Source organism: Phyllostomus discolor, chromosome 4 (assembly GCF_004126475.2).
Source record: "Phyllostomus discolor isolate MPI-MPIP mPhyDis1 chromosome 4, mPhyDis1.pri.v3, whole genome shotgun sequence".
NCBI lineage: Eukaryota > Metazoa > Chordata > Mammalia > Chiroptera > Phyllostomidae > Phyllostomus > Phyllostomus discolor.
This window is the reverse complement of record NC_040906.2, coordinates 109,507,915-109,526,010: the sequence shown is the minus strand read 5'-3', so window position 1 is coordinate 109,526,010 and position 18,096 is coordinate 109,507,915. Positions and strand designations below refer to the sequence as shown.

Sequence of the window (18,096 nt, the reverse complement as noted above, 5' to 3'; positions counted from 1 at the left end):
GATTATGGAAAGTTTTGAACATGTACAGAAATAGACAAGATAGCGCAGTGCTTCTCACACTTGACTGTGAACACGCATCCCCTGAGAACTTTATTTCATTCAAACACAGCTTCGGATTCAGTGTGTCTGGGGTAGAGCCAAGATACTTCATTTCTAACCAGCTGTCAGGTTCAGAGGGTCTCTGGGCCAGGCTGTGACAGTAAGTGAGGTTCTAGTGAACCTCCGTGTCCCTCAGTTACATCAACGCTCTGAGTCCCTTCGATTCCACCCACATCCCTTTTGCCCCCATTATTTTGAAGCAAAATCAGGTATCATAGCATTTCATCCATAAATATTTTGTGTATCTCAAAAAGATAAGGATTATTTTAAAAACATACCACAATATCATTTTACACCTAAAATTAATAACGGTAATTCTATAATAATCAACTATCCGGCCCAGGTTTAAATTCTCAGTTTTAAACATGGATTTTGCTAGCTTCCTAATGGCCTAGACAGCGATGACAAACCAGGGCCTCTGCCACCTGTGTCGGGTGGCTCGTGTGGCCTAAAGAAAACTCTGTGCTCAGATTAAATCGCAGAGGCCTCCCAGGAACAGGTAGGGGTCCAAGAATGGCCTCGAGAGGTCCAGATGCCCAGCCTGACTTGTCTGACCCTTCACTGGCCTGGGGATGGGTTGTGGAAGGGGTGGGGACCACTTGTTTCACTTTGTCAAACAGAGAGAAGGTGGCTTGAAGAAGACAAAGAAGTTGCCCGTGGCTGACACTAAACTGTGGCCTCATACCTGGTGCCACAGCCCCTCCCATGAAGTCCTGCACATCAGACACAGTCCTGAAGACCACCTGTGGGGCAGGGGCACAGGGAAGCCACAGAAATACCCAACAGGAATTGCAGGCAGGGATTCAGTCTTATTTATACCTGGCACACAGTAGGATATCAAAAACCTATGGAGAATGAATTGAAGAGTCAGCCCATTGGAAGTGAAAAAATATTTATTTAATGAACACTAGTGTTTGCCACTTGCTAGCCATTATCCTAAGTGTTGTACAAACACAAGCCCCTTAATCCTGGTGAGAGGCCCATGAGTCAGTACGAGTATTATCCTCATTTTAGAGATGAGAAACCTGAAGTACAGAGAGGTTATGTGACTTGCTGAAGGTCACACAGCTGGCAAGGGGCAGAGCAGGGTTGAAAAAGCTAGTATAGCCGGGCTTTGGAGTCCAGGCTCTCGGCCCTGAGGCTATACGGTGTCTCTGGGTTGAGCATCATTGCTCCTCGAAGGAAATGGCCCCGGTTTGAAATCATCCACCCCGCCCACATCATGAGGACGTGTCTACTGCTGTAACCATGCATGTCTCCCTTAGTATCTGACACGTTTGTTCCCCACCCTCCTCCCTGCCCCACCCCTGACTCTGGCCCCGAAACCCTGTGGAAGGAAAAGGAAAGGGAGGCCAGGGAGGCCTGGGAGGCCTAGGGGAGTTTCAGACCTTTGGACTGGAAGGCACCCTATTTCTGAAGTTGGAACAGTGTCCCGGAAGCCAGAGTTCAGGACTGGGCACAGACAAGAGACAACCATCCAGGAGACCTAGGTTTCCTTCTGGGTTGAGGAAACAGTTCTCCAGGGCAGGGATGGGGCTTGAGCCTCTCCACTGTGTCTTGAAAACCCGAGTGTGATGGAAGTGAGCCCAGGAAGGTGAGGAATACCAGGGAAGTGTTCATTGCCCAAGTGAGCGCAGCCCCGCAAGGGCACAGCTGACCGCTCGGGACATGGCTCCCGACTCTTCTTAGGCAATGGTCAGGAAGTGACTCAGGCCTCAGGCTCTGCTGACACCAACACCCACTCCTCAGCCTCTGCTGGACCTGTGTTTACTCAGCAGCCTGGCAGCCTTGGAGAGAAGGATGCAGTCAGGGAAGTCACGAGTAGGCCAGGAAGAGGGGAGGGTCACTGAGGATGACCTGGGTGCTCCCCTCCCGCAGCCCCTGGGGTTCTTTCCTCTTTGAGCTCTGGCCCTCTGCTCTGCCGCTCCCAGACACCAGGCCAATGTAGTGTTGGTTTCTGCCCTATTAATGCAGGAAACTGACTTTGGAATGAGACCTGAATTTCCATCTTGGCTCTGTACTAGCAGCTGTGTGACCTGGGCAAAGTTCCTTGCTCTTTCTGAGTTTCAGTGTCCCCTTTGTAAAATGGAAATGACATTAAAGCATGACAAGTATGTTTAAAGAGTCCTGGGGATATATCATCCTAAGTGCAGTATGACAGCAGCCCAGTGAGGTATTGACCGTCCATGCCTCCAGCCAAAGGTCACCAGAAACACACCTGTGGGTGAGCAACTGGGTCTATGACTCCTTGCCGCAGTAGGGACCTGCACCATGAGGACCATGGGGTGTTTGAAAGGACTTACTATAGGGTTCGGGCTGGTGTTGGGTGACTGGTGAAGGATTTAAGGAAGACGGCCTTTGTTCTGGATTAGATGATTTTAGGAAAAGGAGGTGATTCTCTGATAGGTATTTGAATAAGTCTCAGCTAGAAGGAGGGCCACCTAAAATGGAGAGAAGAAGCAGGCTTCACTCGGATTAGCTGGATGGGGGATATTTGGTCATTTTTGTGGTTTAGACAATATTCATGTTTTGTCTGTATTCAGACTTGATGAAGGAGCGGTCCTGTTTTCGTCTCGGTCCATCACGATCACAGATGGCCTTGTCCATGTGCAATGGGAGCAAACCCAGACTGAGTTGCACCAGGCCAGCTCCGCACCACACTGAAGCCTGGTGTGCGATTTGATGAAGTCATACGTGACCAAGAAGGTGGGGATGTGGTCTTCAAACCTGCTCCAGAGCCCACACATTCAACCACCTGCTAGACTGTCCGGTGCCCGGGAAGTGCCCAAGAAGTGGCTGTTACTGTAGGATTGTCTTCCTGGTGAGGCTCTGAGCCGCTGGAGGCCATGGACATGTTTTGGGGACCGACGACTGGCTTCTTAAACCTGAAACAGAAGCCCCGCATGGTGATGAGGCTGGCTGCCCCTGACCCAGCCTGACTACCCAGACTCCATCTTTCGTCAGGAATGTGGCAGCTCCTCATCTGTCCCAAACAGCAGGGCCAGCAACTCAAATCCCCTCTACCACTGGCCACAGGACGTGTACAAACGAGAAACCATGACATTCCTGGAACCCCATGGGAATGAAACAGCAAGGGAGCCCTGGAGCTCTGGCCCCAACCCAGAGACTCCCATGCTCCTCCGCGCATTTCAAAACGCTGCACACGAAACAAACAAGATCTCAAGGAGGTAGGGAGATGCAGGGGAAAGCCTTGCTCATGGGGGCTGTTCTGCAGCTTAAGTTAGTTAGCTAGCCTCTCTAAGCCTCAGTTTCCTCATCTGTAAAACAGGAGTGGGTAATTATACCCATCTCACTGGGCCATCATGAGGACAAAAGGAGATGACATGAGACGTGTTTAATTTTTGTCTGGCATGTAGCAGCTGCTTGCTAGGCACTTCTTCCCCAGCATTGTCTAGCTTTGCCTGCCCAGCGCAGCTGTGTGTCGGAGAAGGTCTGTCTGAGGAGGTGGCTTTCGAGCAACCCTGAATGGGCAAAGCATAGAGCTCTGCGGGTCTCTGGGGGAGGAGCAAGTGTTTGCCTTCCAAATTTTTCCACTCTGTTTCCACAGTTGACACCCGCCTCCAGCCTCCTTCCTCCTTCAACCCCCCTGCCCCCATCCCCAGCAGTCTCTGGTCAGTCTCTACTGAGACCCAGCTCAGAACAGCTGGGGGCAGCTTGCTGGCTCTGGCTTGCTGGGCCACTCTTCCCCAGTACATCTTCCCTTCTGGGATTCTGGGGCTGGTCGGCCGACTCAGGGCCTGAGCAGAACATCCGTGCCAAGAACAAAGTGTCAGGCTCCTTCTTCTCACAGGGCCCTCAACTGTATGAGCTTTTCTCTCAGCCTCTCAGCCCCTTGCTTTGGCCTGGTCTTCTCTCCCTGCCCTCAGTGTTAGCACCCCCTGGTGGAGGACAGGGATAGGGACAGTTCTGCCAGCATGGCTCCTACCAGCCTGCCTTCTTGGGCACCAGAAAGTAGCCTTTTCCCCTTCACACCATACACCTCTCTGGTTCTCACCCCACCCCGTGCCCCACTGTACCCCAGGACCCATGTCCCTTCACCCAGCCTGCAGGACGGCCCTTGGCCCAATCCTGTGGAGATGTGGCCTCGGGCAGTCTGGCAGGACACTCCAGCAAGGCCTGGGCTGCACTGATCCCTGCACTGTCGTGTATAGTATTGCCCTCTGTGAGATGGCCATCCCCGTCACTGGAAGAATGATGAGGGGAGGGCAAGGACTGCTTCTTGGTCACCATGCTGCCTGCAGTCAGTGCTCAGTAAACACTTAGTGAACAGATGAACCAAAAATTTGTGCGTGTCTTGTGGGACTAAGAGGCAGTGAGGGGTGTGGTTTGAAGACCCAGTTGGTGGGATCGAGGAGCAATAGTAGGGAATTTGCTTGGAATCATGTCCCGTGGAACATCAGGAACTCGCGTCTCTATGTAGCCGGGCACAACCTGCTCTGGAAGGCTTTTGGCTTTTCTCTGTTCTTCCCTTGCTCCCCAAGGCAAGGCCTGGGAGCAGTGTGCTTGCACGGCCCTCCATGTGCTACTGGCACGAGGCCAGACCTGTGTGTGGAGGCAGAGGTTTTTGAGAAAGAACCAGGGGCACAGTCCAAATTTGGAAACTTCTTCTGCCACCAAGAATTTGTTCCAAACTCCATTCCAAAGCTGGCTGCTCCCTGCCCATGGCCCTCACTGTCACACTAAGGTTCAACAGACAAGCCAGACAGATCCTCTGCCCTTTGGAATTGCTGCTCTTCCTTCTGGTCTTTAAAGATGTCCCCTGGAGTGAACTCCAGACCTGCTCACCCCAGTACCCCCGTACACACCCCCAAACCCAGGACTCTGCTGGCCTCCACCACACACACCCAAGCTTTGTGATGTACCTGTTCTCTGGGTGAACTTGAGCTCCCGTGGGCCAGTGGAGGGTAGCCAAGGGCAGGGAGGCAGAGTTGGGCTTGATTCCCGAGCCAGCACTCACAGCTGTGTGACCTTGAGCAGGTGGATTGCATGTTTCTGAGCTTCCTCGTCAGTAAATGATTTAATGAGACTAGGGCTGACAGGGCTGCCAGCATTGTGCCTGGTGCTCCCTCCTGTCCCTTGGGACTGCTTGTGTCACCTCTGAGAATCCCCCCAACTCCATCCCAAGCTATGCCCCACCTGCCTTACCCAGCTTCATTCTCTTTCAAGCCCTCATATATTTCTCAGTTTACTCATTTATCATCTCTCTACTCTCTACTGGAATTTCTGCAAGGGTAGGGGTTTTATCTACTGCGTCCTTTGCTGAAACCCAAACCCAACATGTAGTGACTGACTGAATGGCAGGTGCATAGTGGGGGCTTTACAGATGGAAGACACTGTCATTACTGTGCACAGCTAGGCCAAACTCACCTTCATGCCTGGAGCAGTCCCAGCCCCAGTGACCCGCCAAACAGCAGGAACAGTGCCGCTGCCCTGCCCGGGCTCCTGTGCACCTGCACCCAGCAGGGGAGGCTGTGTACTCCGGAGGCCACCTTGACAACCTGCCCTTCCAGGGCAGAGGTCACTGGGTCTGCCTGCTCCGCCCCTTCCATGTAAACATCCAACACCAGGACACATGGACCATCTTCAGGAGCCCCCAACTCTTGTCAAGGTCAAAGAAATCCAGACAAGACTAGTAAGACTACTTGCCATGGTGGAGGCTTGGACTCTGATTCTAGCTCTGCCTTGAATTTGCTGCGTGACCTTAGCTAAGATACTGCCCATCTGGGAACTCCAGTTTTTTATTTTATGTACTTAACAAATATGGACAGAGTGCTGCTAATTACTTGCCCCAAATTGTCCTAAGAGCCTTATGCACATGTAACTCATTAAATCCTCTTAAGAACCTTATGAGATGGGTTAATAATATGCTCCATTTTACAGATGGCAAACATGAGGCACAGAGAGGTAAAGGGAGTTGCCCAAGGTCACACAGCTGACATATGGCACAGCCAGGATTCAGGCCCAGGCAGTCTGCCTACAGAGTGCCTGGATAGTGCCTTTGAAGGACCAGCCTTTGTCTTTTAGGCACCTGAATTTACTTTTGATGGTGCCTCCATTATTTGGCCAAACTCATTTTCCTAAATGTTTCATTTGACCTCCGTAAACAAGAATCTACCTTCTTGCCCTTCTCCAAATCTAATGACTGTGTCTCCCTTACTTGCCAATGGTGCATTGGCCTTGGGGGGTGGGGAGTCCTAATGCATATTGTTTTGTCAGTTTCTGTAGTATAAAAAATCCCACCATGACCAAGTTCAAGTTGCCAACCTGATGTCACTGAACATAGAGTTGAGAACAAAATCAGCTCTTAGGAGCCGCAACAAGGGCCCTGATTGGTGTGGCTCAGTGGGTTGGATGTCGTCCTGCCAACCAACAGTGGCTGGTGGTTTGATTCCTGGTTCAGGACACATGCCTGGGCTTCTGGCCAGGCTCTGGGTTGGGGGCAGGCATGTGAGAGGCCACCAATCGATGTATCTTTCACATATAGGTGTTTCTCTCCCTCTCTTTCTCCTTTTCTTCCCCTCACTCTAAAAATAAATAAATAAAACCTTTTAAAAAAAGGAGCCACAGCAAAGGGGCTCCAGCATACCTGTCAGCTACGCAAAGGTGTGGCACCAGGGATGAGTAGGGATTACTGGGGTACAAACCGCCAGCTCATCCCCTGGCTCATCCCCTGTGCTCCTTCACTCCAACCTCACATTTCCTGGGGCTGCCCCCCTCCCCCTGGGGGCATCTCGCTTTTGTCACCTGGGGAGGGTGCACCAGCTGGGCAGCTTGTGAGCAGTACAGCTCAGCTGTGACAGGCGGCCCTGCTGGGATGGGTCTTCCTGGTTAGAGCAGTCTTTCCTCCCGACACTCCCCATGCATCAGCTCCCGGTTGCCTCCAGGATGAAGTTTAAACTTTGTGGCCTGTTGGACAGGGCTTGTCCCTACCAGGCCCTGTGTTTCCTGCCAATCGGATCCTCCACAGCATCTCTGCACAAACTTCCTGCGTGTGGCCATCTCACAAACTTGCCTTACTCATCCTGGAGCCAGTCTGGAATGCCATTCCTCTGTTTGCCAAGAATGGGAGGTCCCTCAGGCCCCAAGACTGGGCTTTGCCAGGCCACTCCCACCCGAGGGCCCTCCCCTCTTCTGACTGCTGCAGGACTTGGGCGCAGCTGGGCCTTAGACCTGACTCACCAGTTACCTTTCAAACAAAATGAAACTGTAAGTTTCTTGAGGGCATGTGTGTCTTATTTCTCTCTGTCCTCTGTACCCACTTAGCAATGTATTGTCAAGACATTGAGGAGGCATGGACAAATGTCACAGTCCCTGTCCTCGAGCTCATACACAGTGAGGGTGGAGAGCAAAAAAGGAAACAGCACACTGTCCCCTGCAGGTGGGTGTGCAAACGGGCCCACGGATTCAGAGCCGTGCTATCGAAATGATGAACTGTGCCCCTCATTCACCCTGACAACTCCAGGGCTACCGATTCAGTCCACGTAACACAGACAAGGGGTGCACGCTCAACACTGCATTATCAACAGGGAGATGTTTCCAGAATGACGGGGGAAAATGAGAGGAGAAAAGCCTGGACGGGCTGGTCCGGACGTGGAGAGCTGCTGTGCGCTGTTCCCATATGGGCTTCTTACTCGCGCTGCATGTCTGCATCTGTCAAATTATTGGACATGTCATTCTGCAACTTCCTCTTCACTCCAGACTTGTGAGAGCTGCCCAAGTCAATTCAGTCCAGCTCTGGTTCTCAGCCTTGGCGCCAGTGGTGGTTTGGGCCCAATTATTCTGCCCACTAGATGCCAGTAGCTTACTACCCACCCCCACTGTGGCAATGAGAAATGTCTCCAGAAGCACATCACCAATGGTCCCTGGGGCACAGATAGAATCTGGGGTGAGGCAGAGTCATTCTAGTCCATTCTTTCTCACTGCTGCATAATATTTTGTGCTGCGAATGTGTCACAGTTTATTTTCCTATTGATGGACTTTGAGATTTGTTTCAGGTTTTTTTCTATGACAAATAATGCTGAGTGGAAAATTCCTGTATTCATCTCATTGAGCCCAAATGGGAAAATTTCTCTTGAATAATTACCTAGAAGTAGAACCCTGGATCATAAGGCATGGGCAGCCGGCACCCTTACTAAATCCTGCCAAACTGCTTCCCACGTCAGAAGTCCGAGTTTGCGTGCAGTCATATTCATTGGCCTCTTCCCTCTCGGTTTCAGGAATTTGTGACATGTTCAAAAGCCTGTCTGCACTTAAATCTTTGATTTGTCTGGAAGTGGTTGTGGCTGAAGGAGGAAAGTGGTTTGTCTGCCGGTTTCAGCACCCGCATACTATTGGCATAGTTGACTAAATGATGTACATTAATTTTTATGTAACTCGTGTATTTTTACAAATATAGGAAGTTTTCTAGGAGTCACACTAAACTGTCAATAGCTATGGTTTTTGGGTAGCGGGATAATAGATGTTACCTAGCTACATTTACATTTTTTCAACAACAAACAAGCATTATTTGTGTCACGAAAGAATAATGATGATTAGAAAAGAATAATGTGGTGAGCACTTTGACACCCGCAAGCTTGGTGCCAGTTACAGAAACATGAGGCGGACGCCCAGCTCCAGGGAGTCCGGGAGAGGGTGGCTGTTCCTGCTCAGGGAGCAGGGTGGGGCTGGCTGCGGGCAGAACAGCCTCCACATGAAGACACTCCTACCACAAGCACTTTGTCAGTGCCCGTCGCAGGACAGTCACTGCCTGTCACCAGGCAGAGCCCAGGCCGTGGGCTCTGTCATGCCTGAGCAACCGCCGAGGGGAAGCGCGCCTTTGTGCAATGGTGGAGGCTGATGACTTCACCTCACGGCAGAAACACAGGGCTGTGTTGGCAGCCCCGCGGGAGGAGCCCGCTGATCAGGTCAAGGTAACGTCCTGGAGGACACCCAAGCCTAGGACTCCCAATAAAAAAATCTTGATAAAAAATCCCACTGTCTGCCAGGTGAGTTCCAGGGAGGTGGAGCAAAGGTACACCTGGCCCAGAAATGGCCACCAGCCACAGGTGCTCAAGGACCTGTTCTAGGGGTGCCAGGAAACTGGTGAGAGTCATCGTTTACAACTGTCTCCCAGCCAGTAGAATGTTGGCTCCAAGGGCCGACTCTTTTTATCCCAGTCCCCAGGGCCCAGCACAGCGAATGGTGCAACAGGCATTTGTGGAATGACTGGACGAGGGCACAAGATACCACAATGGCTCCCAAATCCCTTTCTTTTTCCTCAGTATTTTCATTTTAAAGTGGCAGATGGATGGGAAAATGCTAGCATTTACCTGGGTCATGGCCATCACCACCTTCAATAATTTTTTTAAAGGTTGTGGATTTTTAAAAAGATTTTATTTATTTTTTAAGAGAGGGGAAAGGAGGGAGAAAGAGCAAGAGAAACATTAATGTGCGAGAGAAACATCGATTGATTGCCTTTTGCACGAGCTGGCCCGAAGCCCAGGCATGTGCCTTGCTGGGGAATTGAACCAGAAACCTTTTTATTCACAGGCTGGTGCTCAAGCCGCTGAGCCACACCAGCTGGGGCCAATGATCTTTTGATTCTTATTCCAATTCATTAAAGTGTTTTGTATCCAATTTAAATGGCACAGCAAAACATAGTCAGGAGAATCAGAATCTAATTCTCCTAACGCTTGTCTCTTCTTAATGTGGAACACACACACAGCAATGTTCCTCAGGGCAGGTAATCTGAACATATTTGTTTTTTTTCTTTAGATAATCTTTGCTTCTAAAGATTGTTGATTGTAAAAGCAGGAAGCAGAGGACAAGGTGATTTGCAATGATTAGAAGATGATAGTCATTCTCTGACTTAGTGCATCAAGACTGGACATGCCTGCTGTGTCAGGTGCAATGCTGGGTGATGGGGACACAGTAGCGAACAAGACAGTCTGTCCCCTGAGCTAGCATTTATTGAGCATTTAATGTAAACCAACAGTTTTACATGCTCTAACTCATTTAATCCTCACAACAACTCTGTTAGGTGGATTCAGAGGGATTAAGTAATTTTCCCAAGATTGTTCCTGTAGGACATAGAGGGGCTGGGATTTGAACTCAGGTAAACAGGTTCCAGAGCCTATGTCATGATGCTTTGTTTTTCTCTTGAGTGGGTGATACAAACACCAGGCATTGACAAAGCAGTGTGATCAGTGCCGCCACAGATCAATGTGGACAAGTACAAAAGCATCCAGAAGGGCCACCCGACCCCAGCCTGGGGACGGTCAGGGAGGATTTACAGGTGGCGTGATATGGAGAGTTGGCCCGGAGGCATGGGGAGGGAGAGGGCTGGGGTTCTAGGCAGAGGGACCATCCCGCACACAGTGGTGTTGCTCACATAGGGCAGCGGCTCAGAGAATGAGAGAAGTGATGTGAAGTTCTGAGGTGGAGGCCGATGGGAGGAGGAGGTCGCTGTTGCAGCCCCTCTACAGCCCCTTTCTCTCCAGACAGGGGCCTGGAAGTGCATTTCTATCCCGGATGAGTAAGGAAGCAAGGGAGACGGAGCTGGGGCCTGGGAGAAGCCCAGTGGGCACTGGAGGAGATGAGGCCCCGAGTGCCTAGCTGTGTCTGCCACAGACAATGGTGTCCTTTTGACACCTCTATTTGGCCAGCAGCAGCCAGCAAGTCCTTTGGGAAATTATGCAGAATGAATAGATTTTCCTTGATCTTCTTTCTGAACCAAGAGAGGCATGTCTAATGTCAATGCTGTAGAATTGTGAACTAGAGGTCCTTCGAGGTTGGTGTCAGGACAGTCTACAGGTCTAACCTCAGTTGTACTGTGGCTCTGGAGGAAAATTTGAGATATTATACAGGTAAAAATATAAATGGCGTAATATGCCATAGGGGTTCAATAAAATCACTGTTTTTTAGAGGGGAAGCGGGAAGGAGGTGGAGGACAGAGAATAGAAAGTCACATCTGTCCTTCAATTTGGAGGTTTCCCTTCTTAGGGCTCCACATCCCCTGAGTCATTTTGTATATGTCCAAGCTTTGGAAATCTGTGGGGCCAATTTTGGTTGTGGTCACCATGACCAGGGCCTTCCTGATGCTTCCCAGGTGGAAGCCACCATGCAGTGGGACTCCTGTCCCACAGACGCATCCTGTGGGACACTCACACGGGCGGCAAAACCTGGCTACCTGAGCCTGGACTGTAACTTGATTTCATGTATAAAACACAAAGTTTTATGTATTAATATACTTAAAATGTCCAGCATCACAACTAATTTTTTTTAAAAGGATAATACGTGTTTTTTAAAATTCCCCAAGATCTGTCCACCATTTCAGAAAGCCACATGACCGACAGCAGTTGGGCATGGTGTTTGAGCAGACAGCAAAACGCAGTTGTCACCTTCAAGGAGGCTCTGCGTTTGGGAGCCAGCATCTGACCGCACCCTCCTTCATGTAGTTATGCCTGAACACTTACAGATGGAAGTGTGTTTACCTTTTTCCTTTATTAATCATTTATATAGATCATTATATTTTCTGTGAAATTGTGTGTATATATGTATGCTACCTATGAATTTCAACTTCAGGATCATGAAAGGGATGTTATAAAATATTAATTATACCAGAAGTTTTGGATCTGATAGCATTGAGAACCACTGGTCTTTGCAAGGGGAGAGGCCAGAAATATACTTTTACATAGGGGTTTTTTTATTGTTGTTCTAGTACACTTGTCCCAATTTCCCCCCATCGCTCTCCCCCACCCCACCCCGCCCATCCCCACTCCCACAGAAAATCCCCACCTTGTTCATGTCTCTGGGTCATTTATACTTGTTCATTGATTAGACCCTTCCCCTTCTTTCTCCCTTTCTACCCCTCCCTCCTCCCTCTGGTCCCTATCATTTTGTTCCTTGTTTCCATGCCTCTGGTTCAATTTTGCTCATTTGTTTGTTTTGTTCATTAGGTTCTACTTATAGGTGAGATCATATGGTATTTGTCTTTCACCACCTGGCTTATTTCACTTAGCATAATGCTTTCCAGTTCCATCCATTCTTTCTCAAAAGGGTAGTAGCTCCTTCTTTCTTTCTGCTGTGTAGTATTCCATTGTGTAAATGTACCAGTTTTTTGATCCACTCATTTACTGATGGGCACTTGGGCTGTTTCCAGCACTTGGCTATTGTAAATAACGCTGCTATGAACATTGGGGTACATAGATTCTTCTGATTTGGTGTTTCGGGATTCTTAGGGTATAATCCCAGCAGTGGAATTGCTGGGTCAAAAGGCAGTTCCATTTTTAGTTTTTCCATACTGTTGGAGGAAATTCCACACTGTTTCCCACAGTGGCTGCACCAGTCTGCATTCCCACCAACAGTGCACTAGGGTTCTCTTTTTTCTTTTTTTTTTAAAGATTTTATTTATTTATTTCTAGAGAGGGAAGGGAGGGAGAAAGAGAGACAGAGAGAGAAACATCAATGTGTGGTTGCTGGGGGTCATGGCCTACAACCCAGGCATGTACCCTGACTGGGAATCGAACCTGCGACACTTTGGTTCACAACCCGCGCTCAATCCACTGAGCTATGCCAGCCAGGGCTTGGGTTCCCTTTTTTCTACATCCTCACCAGCACTTGTTATTTGTTGATTTATTAATGATGGCTGTTCTGACAGGTATGAGGTTGTATCTGATTGTGGTTTTAATTTGCATCTCTCTGATGGCTAGTGATGCTGATCATTCTTTCATACCTCTGGGCTCTCTGTGTGTCCTCCTTGGAGAAGTGTCTTTTCAGGTCCTCTGCCCATTTTTTCATTGGAATGCTTGTGTTCCTCGTGTTGAGTCGTGTGAGTTCTGTTTATATTTTGGAGACCAAACCTTGTCTGAGGTATCACTGGCAAATACTTTGCCATACTGTTGGTTCCCTTTTCATCATCCTTTTAATGATGTTTTCTTTAGCCATGCAGAAGCTTTTAAATTTGATGTAGTCCCATTTGTTTTTTCCTTTATTTCCCTTGTTCTAGAGGGTATATTGGTGAAAATATTGCTGCCTATGTTTTACTGCCTATGTTTTCCTCTAAAACTTTTATGGTGTCACAGTTTATGTTTAGGTCTTTTATCCACTTTTAATTTGTTCTGGTGTATGGTATAAGTTGGTGGTGTAGTTTCATTTTTTCACATGTACCAGTCCAGTTCTCCCAACACCATTTGCTGAAGAGGCTATTTTTACTTCATTTTATACTCCTACCCCCTTTGTCAAATATTAATTGACCACAGAGACTTGGGTTTATTTCTGGGTTGTCTATTCTGTTCCATTGATCGATGTGTCTGTTCTTATGCCAGTAGCAGGCTGTTTTAATATCAGGCCTTGTAATATATTTTGATATCAAGTATTGTGATTCGTTCTTTTTTCTCAAGATCTCTGAGGCTGTTCAGGGTCATTTTTGGTTCCATATAAATTTTTGAAATATTTTTTCTAAATCCATGAAGTATGTCATTGGTATTTTAATAGGGATTGTGTTGAATCTACAGATTGCTTTGGATATAATGGACATGTTAATGATGTTAATTCTTGCAATCCATGAATGCAGTATATGTTTCCATTTATTTATAGCTTCCTAAATTTCTTTCTTCAGTGTTCTGGAGTTTTCCGAGTATAGGTCTTTCACCTCCTTGGTTATGTTTACTCCTAGGCACTTTGTTTTTCTTGTTGCTATAGTAAATGGGATTTTTTTTTCCTAGTTTCTCTTTCTGTTATTTCATGGTCGGTGTACAGAAATGCCTTTGATTTCTGAACATTGACTTTGTATCCTGCTATTTTGCCAAATTCACTTATTAGGTTGAGTAGTTTTTTGGTGGAGCTTATAGAGCTTTCTAGGTACACTGTCTGCAAATAATGACAGTTTTACTTCCCCCTTTACAATTTAGATGCCTTTTATTTCTTTTTCTTGTCTGATCACTGTGGCTAGGACTTCCAATAAAATGTTGAACAGAAGTGGTGAAAGTGGACACCCTTGTCGTGTTCCTGATCTAGGAGGAAAGCTTTTAGTTTTTGCCCATTGAGTATGATGTTGCTGTAGGTCTTTCATATGTGGCCTTTATTACATTGAGGTATGCTCCCTCTATTCCCACTTCGCTGAGGGTTATCATAAATGGGTGCTGTACCTTATCAAATGCTTTTTCTGCACCTACTCATATGATCATGTGATTTTTGTCCTTCAATTTGTTTATGGGGTATATTACATTTATTGATTTGCAAATACTATACCACCCTTGCATTCCTGGGATGAATCCCACTTGATCCTGGTGTATGATCTTTTTAATGTATTGCTGGATCCAGTTTGCCAATATTTTGATGAGGATTTTAGCATCAATGTTCATCAGTGATATTGGTCTGTAGTTTTCTTTCTCTGTTGTGTCTTTACCTGGCTTTGGAATTAGGGTAATACCGGCTTTGTAGAACAAGTTTGGGAGTCTTCCCTGTTCTTGAATTTTTTGGAATAGTTTGAAAAGGATAGGAATTAGCTCTTTCCTAAATGTTTGGTGTAATTTACCTGTGAAGCCATCCAGTCCAGGGCTTTTGTGCACCAGGAGTTTTTTTTTTATTACTGTTTCAATTTCACTAGTTGTTATCGATCTATTAAGGCTTTCTATTTCTTCTTGGTCCAGTTCTGGAAGACTATAGGTTTCCAGAAGTTTGTCTAGTTTGCCCAGGTTGTCAAATTTCTTGGCCTATAGTTGTTTGTAGTAATTTCTTACAATCCTTTGTATTTCTCTCATATCGGTTGTAATTTTTCCTCTTTTGTTTCTGATTTTATTTATTTGGGTCCCTCTCTTTTTTTCTTGATGAGTCTGGTTAAGGCTTGTTGATTTTGTTTATCTTTTCAAAGTACCAGCTCCTAGATTCATTGACTCTTTGAATTGTTCTTTTAGTCTCTATGTCATTTAACTCTGCGCTGATCTTGATTATTTCCTTCCTTCTACTTGCTCTGGGCTTTGTTTGTTGTTGTTCCTCTAGTTCTTGTAGATGTAGGTTTAGATCGTTTATTTGAAATGTTTCTGTCTTTTTTGGGGTAGGCCTGTATCACTATAAACATCCCTCTCAGGACTGCCTTTGCTGTGTCCCATAAGTTTTGGATTGTAGTGTGTTCATTTTCATTTGTTTCCAGAAAATTTTTGAGTTCTTCCTTGACTTTATTGTTAACCCATTCATTATTTAATAGCATGTTATTCAGTCTCCATGAATTTTTTAATGTTTTTGAGGTTTTTTTCCTTGAGGTTGGTTTCTAGTTATAAGCCATTATGATCTGAGAGATGCATGATATGATTTCAATTTTTTTAAAGATTTCATTTATCTATTTTTAGAAAGGGGAGGAGAAGGAGAAAGAGAGAGAAAAACATCAGTGTCTGGTTGCCTCTTACGTGCCCACTACTGAAGACCTGGCCTACAACCCAGGCATGTGCCCTGACTGGGAACCAAACCAGTGACCCTTTGGTTCGCAGGCCCATGCTCATCAGTGGTGTAGTTCCACTGAACTACACCAGTCATGACTGATTTCAATTTTCTTGAATTGTTAAGACTTGCTTTTGTCCTACCATATGGTCTATCTTTGATAATGCTCCAAGTGCATTTGAAAAGAAGGTATATTTTGTTTCTTTGGGGTGAAAGTTTCTCTATGTATCAATTAAGTACATTTGATGTAGAGAATCATTCAATGCCACAATATCCTTGTTGATTCTTTGCTTGGAAGGTCCATCCACTGTTGACCATGAGGTGTTAAAATCCCTTCCTAAGAGTGTATCCCTTGCTGTAAGTATCTTTCTTGAAGTCCTCCAAGATTTTCCTTGTATACTTGGGTGCTCCTATATTGGATGCATATATATTTACAAGGGTTATGTCTTCTTCATGGATTATTCCCTTAAGTATTATGAAGTGTCCTCTTTTTTTTTTTTGGTCTCTTTTTATGGTCTTTGTTCTGAAATCTATTTTGTCTGATATAAGTATTTCTACCTCAGCTTTTTTTTTTTCATGTCCATTTGCTTGGAATATTTTTTTTCATTTTTCCATCCCTTTTTTCAGTCTATGTAGACCTTTGGTTCTGAGGTGGGTGTTTTATAGACAGCATATGTTCAGGTCCTGTTTTGTTTGTTTGTTTGTTTGTTTTTTCCCATTCAGCTACCCTATGTCTTTTGATTGGAGCATTTAATCCATTTACATTAACGTTGTTGTTTTTAAGTACTTATTCATTGCCATTTTTGTCCTTTGTACCTGTGTCCCTCTCTCTTTCTCTTCACTCTTAAAGCAGTCACTTTAGCATCTCTTACAGTGCTGGTCTGGTGGAGATGTATTCTTTTATCCCCCTGTCCCCCTTTTTTTTTTGGTCTGGGAAACTCCTTATTTCACCTTCCATTTTAAATGAGAGCCTTGCTGGGTAGAGTAGTCTTGGCTGCAGACCTTTGCTTTTCATTACTTGGAATATTTCTTGCCATTCCCTTTTGGCTTCTAGTGTTTCCACTGAGAGGTCTGCTGATAACCTTACCGGAGATATCTTTTATGTTACTAGTTGTTTCTCCTTCACTGACTTTAAGACTCTCTCTTTGTCTTTTAATTTTGTCATTTTAATTATCATGTGCCTTGGAGTAGGCCTCTTTGGGGTCATCTCGATTGAGACCCTCTGTGCTTCCTGAAGTTGTGTGACTTTTTCTCTCATCAAGTTAGGGAATTTTTCTGTCACAACTTTTTCAAATAGGTTTTCTATCCCTTGCTCCTTTTCTTCTCCTTCTGGTAACCCTGTGATGCAGATATTATTACATTTCATGTTGTTCCGCAGTTTCCTTAACCCTTCTTTGTTCTTTCTTGAGTCTTTTTTATTTTGTTGCTCTGTCTGGGATTTTTTCCTATTTTTGTCCTCAAGCTCACTGATTTGATCCTCTGCTTCATCTAGCCTGCTTTTAAATTCCTTCTACTGTGTTCTTCATTTCAGAAATTGTATTCTTAATTTTTTCCTGGCTTTCATTGATAATTTCTATGCCCTTTTACATGCTAGTGTAGTTTGCAACAAGGTCTTTATAGCTTGTCTGGAGTTCTTTGTAGTTCTCACTGAGCTCTTTGAGCAGCCTTATAACCATTATTTTGAACTCAGTATCTGATAGTTTACTTGCCTATATTTCACTTAGCAGTCTTTCTGGGGATTTCTCCTTTCCTTTCAATTGGTTTTTTTTCCCCCCTTATCTCTCCATTGTAGGTGACTCTTCTTGTTTGTTTCTGCTTCTTAGATTGATCTGCTTTCACTCCCTGTCTTCGTGGTGTGATTTCTGTGGTAGGAGACCTGTGGGATCTATTGGTACAGTCTCCTTGATCTCCTGAACTTTATGCTCTTGGGATGCCCTTTATGCCGTTTATGTGGTCTGTCTTGTTGTAATTGGGTTTTGGTTCTTGTTGGGTCATTCTTTGGTGGGTCCTTCCCTCTGGCTGGCTGAGAGTCGATCGCCTTCCACATCTTGTATACTGTTGTACAGGTGCTACCAGAACAAAATCATACAGCCCAGGAAACAAACCCACATATGCAAAATTAACTCCCACCCACAATCACACTATCAACAGCAAATGAGCCAATATTAATAAAGGCGTAAAGAAATTAAGACTATTATAAGAAAGGAAAAATGAATATATGAGTAACTGAAAGAAAAATGATTTTGAGAGGGTAGAGGGAAAAGCAATAGTAAGAGCAGTGAATAGGAACAAGGCAAAGAAAGAAAGAACTTACATTGTAAATAAAAAAGGGAGGGGAGAGGGCACAATGGAGTAAGAGAAGGGAATTGTATAGTATTAGATTTAAACAGAACAACTTTTTTAAAAAGTAGTGAGTAGAAAAAAATAGGAACCAAATTGGGGAAAAGGTCCAGCACAGTGCTATCAACAAAAATGAGCAAAGATGAACATAGCTGGGAGGGGAATAATAGGGGGGAAAAAAAAGAAAGCTTAAGAGATGTCTAGAGGAAAGAGAAGTGATTT

At 45.9% G+C, this 18,096-nt stretch overlaps 1 long non-coding RNA gene across 1 annotated transcript; it reads left to right on the top strand.

The window, feature by feature from the left end:
• The first annotated feature begins 8,902 nt into the window (after nt 1-8,902).
• Nucleotides 8,903-11,367, top strand: LOC118500179. Its single transcript, XR_004902727.1, has 3 exons — nt 8,903-9,104; nt 9,874-9,927; nt 10,603-11,367. It is a non-coding gene; the product is annotated as an uncharacterized LOC118500179 (long non-coding RNA).
• The last annotated feature ends 6,729 nt before the right edge of the window (nt 11,368-18,096 follow it).